Source organism: Meleagris gallopavo, chromosome Z (genome assembly GCF_000146605.3).
Source record: "Meleagris gallopavo isolate NT-WF06-2002-E0010 breed Aviagen turkey brand Nicholas breeding stock chromosome Z, Turkey_5.1, whole genome shotgun sequence".
NCBI lineage: Eukaryota > Metazoa > Chordata > Aves > Galliformes > Phasianidae > Meleagris > Meleagris gallopavo.
Window position 1 is genome coordinate 14,628,354 of NC_015041.2, and position 5,295 is coordinate 14,633,648.

The window sequence follows — 5,295 nt, forward strand, 5'->3', positions numbered from 1 at the left end:
AGGATAACAAATCCTTGTTCATTCAGTTAACTTTTTTGCACAAAATTAATATTTTGCTCCTTTTTAAACTTCTGATTTTCATTCCAGAAAATAATATACATGACCTTTTAACCATGCTTTTGTCTGAAATTTGAATTAATTGCAAATAACTGTAAATATCTTCAATCTAAAAAAAAAAAAAATTCAGCAGATAGGTAGTTAAATGTTAAGAACCAGATGTGGTGGGAAGAAATGGTCTTTGACAACAAAGAAGAATGTGGCTAGAGGCAGACACAAGGACTTTATGTTCTTGAACATTGTTAAGTATTAACGGAGCAAGTATATCCAAAAGATGGCCTGAACATCACTGAAGATGAGCTCAAACATTTTCTGGGAATTATTTGCCTTTCAGCAAGCTGCTGAATTTTCTAAGCCTGTATACATTTGTACATGTCTTGTAGCTGACCTCACATTTTTCGTAAGCTACTGCATATTTTTAAGACTTTTTCTCCCTTCTGTGAGAAACTGCAAAATGCTAAGAAATGTTCCAGTGAGAGGCATGATTTTAAATGTTCCAAGCTTTGGACAAAATGGTTTTATTCTGATGGCTGTTGAGTGGAGCAGATATCCTTGGTTTCTGCTGTTGTATGTACAGAAGTTTTAACTGTTGCATTGAGTTACTCATTCGGAATCACGTTACAAAGCTTCGATTCATTTTATTTTCAGGCTTGACACCACATTATAAAGCTATTTTCCAGTACAAGTTATTCAGTACAAAAGCTGGCAGAGGAAGCTTTATTTAATGAGTTTGAAATTTGGCTTTGAAAAGCAAGTGGCTACTGAACCTGGAACCATTTCCAAACATGCATTTCTGTGTCTTTTTTGGATATTTATCTACATTTAATGATAAGTCTTTTTTAATAATATGGGCTTACTCCAGAAAGTAAGTCTTTTGCTTTTCAAAGGTTAAAGATTAAAGAAAAAAGCTGGAGGCAAAATTAAACAAAGGTTCCTTTGTAGCCCTGAAAAATAAATAGCTCAATTTAAACTCCACTGAAAAATTTCCAGAAGTTAAAATTTTTCTCCATTCTTTTTTTCTTAATCTACAGCTTTATTTGAAATACAATGATAGTCAGCCAGAGCTGAATGCTGTGCAGGCTCCTACCGCAGCCTCTGTGGTCTTCAGCACTAAGGCCAAAGCACTTTGGCCTTCCAGCTCACAGATGGTGATTGTACCACACAGGCATACTTTCTTCCACTTGGGATGTTAGTGACTGAATCTCTATTTCATAAGTTGTGTATAGTGCTGCAGTGACATTATTACATGTAAAGTAAAAGGTAAAATGAAGATTCTCCCCTTCAGTGCATCTGTAAATAATCTACTTTTGTATGCTAGAGTCATCATGTTACAAATACTACACTTTTTTTTTTTTTTATCTTTGTGAGCAAATACATGTCTAATCTTCCCTTTCTACCAGTCAGAGGCAGTCTAATTTTGAAGGATGATATTATTTTCTGTTGTTTTCATTTTATGCTTTTGTGGGAGGCCAAGGCAATATTCCCAGTCCTGCTCCCTTGGCTAATTGTCATGCATCTTAGCTTTATAAGTTTGATCATCCTTCCTAATGTCAGCTAGGTTTCATTACAATTTGTTGTTCCACATTGCACTCTTATATTGCTTACAGATCATTTAAAATACCATTCTAATATCACTGCAAGACACCAAAGCAGTATTTTCTTTTTTTGTCAGTTTTCTTTTTTTTTTTTCCTAAGAGAAGTCCATAAAATATTTTAGTGTTATTTTAATTTTTGTCTTAAACTTCTATTTTACTGCCAAGGGTGGATGCAGACTGTTCTTCTTTTACAGGCTTTCCTTTTTTGGACTTCCCCAGTATTTTCTAGTTGTGCATACTTTCATAAGACATTTCTACTTTTTCTTTCATGGCTGCATTCAGACTTGCTTTATTTAAATCTCTCCTAGCAAATTACAGAGGAATTAATAAGGGCATTTAAAATGCTATAGCACAAAGTGTTAGACTTCTGGTGAAGTCTAGGTGATTCTGACCAAATTCTGATGTAGAGAAGTGTGTGCAGCCCGCATGGTAAGCTCTGCTGAATGTAATATACAAACTTGTCCTTTCCAGGAATAACCTCTGATTATAGAGGGTGCAATTGTTATTAGCTGCAGACCATACAGAGACAAAATATCCAAACTGAAGATGCTCTCTTCTCTCAGTTTGGTTAGTTTCCATGGTGTCATTTATTGTGAGTGATTTGAGGTGATGTTTTTTTTCAGCAGTCAAGACCAGGTGTTAAGGTTTGTGCTGCCATTCTGGTTATGTTTACTTTAAACTATTCTGAGAAAATGTGGGTGCCTCTTTTGCAGTTCTTTGTCTGCACAGGCTAGAGGTCCAGACGAGTACCGGGAAAATCTATTTTAAGCATTTTTGTCTAGTTTAACACAACAACCAGGCAGACAGCATGAAAGTCTGGTTAAAACTTCTGTTAAGTATAACAGAAGAAAGGAAAAAAACTTATTAGTGGCTACTGGACAAGTATGAGCTACTACTCTAGGTTTGCAGTACTCTATTACAATAATATTTGGCTTGTTGTCTTGGTGACTGAGTGTTAACCTTTCATGCATAGGTACAGACTGTACTCAACTATGAATACCATGTGCACTAGCAAGTTTTCATACTCTGTTCAAATCAGCAGTGAGAGAGTCCTTGTCCCAGTTCTTCAACAGTGCCTCATTTGTTACAAAATGAGAACATAGAAGCTTAAACTTCAGTTTTATCCTTTGATAAACATTTATATTGTGCATCTCTGACCTGTACTTTGACCTGCCTTCTTAGTCATTCTGTTAACACATCACAGAATCATTCCAAATCTTAATTTATCTACAATGATTTTGACTACGTATGTAGCCAAGCACCATATGCCTCAAAAAAGTGCAGGGTTGTTTGTTTTTTTTTTTCCTAGTTCCATGTAGCTTTCAAGATTCTCTCCAACATCACTATAGTTTTTGTTTTTCCACTGCTTCTGCCAGTACTCCTTTTACTTTTCCAGCATCAGTTTTCTTGAACCAGGTGAGAATGCATACAACTTAGAGAGAAATTGCGAATCTGGAAGAATACAAGCTAAATACTGTTATATGTATATTTGCTTATGTAGTGCTTATAAAGCATCATTTTCACAGTCTCAATTTCAGTTTTTTACTAACCTGTGAATTGCCAATTTTTTACAACATTACACTGAAAAAAAATGAAACAACTTGAAAACCATTAAAGTGAAGTTGTTCTTAGTTTTCTTATTTGGCAGTGTAACATTGATCACCGCTAACTCCGCTTTTCAGTTTGCCATCTGCACACTTTTATTCAGTATACTCATGGTATATTGTGATGAACATGGAAGCCGCAGGAGGTTGTGTTGTATGTTTGCAGAGGAAAATAGCCTAGACAATGTATACATAAAATCAAACTTCTGAACATCTGATTTCTAGCTAAACTGAAGTTGCAAGTTGAGGAAAATGAAAACCTTACTGAATCAAATCAAGTCTTTAGTACAGCATTTTATCTTCAAGAGTAAATGCAAGTTGATAGACGGAAAGATACCTGCTCCTCCTGTGCGCTCTTCCAGTCTTTTAATCTGCGTTTTCTGATCCAGATGCACTTCCTATATGGTTTGTAAATTACGGTTTTATCTTCTATTAACCTAGTTATCCATTGAATATATGCCATTTAGCATACAAAACATACTTTGTCAACAAGATCTACAGACCCGTTCCCTGTCTGTGGAGTCTCCTTTTTAATTCTGACGAGTCTGACTCCTCCTAGCTACTTTTAATTTTTCTAACTCTACTTCTTAAAACTATTATTATTTCTGATTCTGACTTGACCTCTCTCAGAATTAGGAGGCTTTGGGGAGTTAGTAGCAAATAGTAGAAGACAAAAAGAAAATGTCAACTTTGTTTGTTTAGCATTTCACATTTTCAGGTTTTGTTATATTGGAATATAGAAAAGAATATATATTCTTTAAAATTAAAAATGTTGAGTGAATCACATCTCAGATTCAGAAAACTTCATGGACCAAGTGTATAATGAATATGTTGTAAAAATCACAATAATTTTCTGAGCTGTATTGTTATGAAGAAACTCCTCTGTTGGCAGAATGAAGTGAAGATTATGTGATAGACATTGCAGTAGGCAATCTATGTTACGATGTCCTCATCCTACTCATTATGTCAAAAAAAATAATAGCAATTATATTTATTCTCAAAATGCTATTAAAAACATTTAAGACAATGATAATTCATTACTTTTTTAAAGGGATATTTTATTGATTTAGTTATGTTTTGATTACTGAGAGAGAGAAAAAAATATCCTTTGCACATAAAGAGAAATAGCAACATTTTTAAAAATTATACTTAAATGATTAGAAAAGGCAGAAGATGCATGAATTACTTTTCTTGCAATTTTTTTTTTTTTGCAAATAAGATTTGTTTTAGTATGTTCCCTATTTTGTATTTCCTGACTGACTGGAGGAAATAAAGCTGAAATAACACAAACTAACTTTTCCTTTTTCTGCTGTCCAGTTAAACCAGAAATACCTACTAAGTGATAAGTAGTCTTTTTGTGATATTTTACTGCATTAAGCAGGAAATAAAATGCTGAGAGGGACAGATTAGTATTGACCATTGGGAACTTAATTATAGTAACAAGCTTTCTGTGAGAACATTATCAGGTCAGTAACAGAAGTACTTTAGTAACTAGTCATTATTTGAATGGTTTGACATGCAGCAAGCATTATAAATTTTGATATTTTTAATTAACTGTTAAATTTCAGCAAATGATCATGAAATGCTTATTTCAGATGAAAGCTGTATATAACTGTGTTGTTCAACTAATCTTAATGCTCTGTAAATTTGACTAAGTTTTGATTCTTCTGTATTAAAGGCACCACTCTGCAGATGAATCGATTTAAAATTGACTTTAGCATAATGAGAGTGGAAGAAATCACTGCTAGAATTTAAGAACATAGAAAAGAGAAAAAGCCTTATTTTTATGTACAAGTGGGAATGTTAACTAGTAATTCAGTAATTTTGACTTTTCAAAATAACATATAGATTTTGGCTGCAGAAGTCCATCTCTAAATATATCTCTGTATGTATGTGTGAGAAAGTACATTTTAAGTCTCTCACTAGCTACGGTAAACATGCTTAAAATTCCATTTTCAACTCTTGTCATTTACCCTCAGTAACTGAATCTTGTTATCTAAAAGTCTTGGTTTTCATGCATATTACTTCTCTCTCTTTTT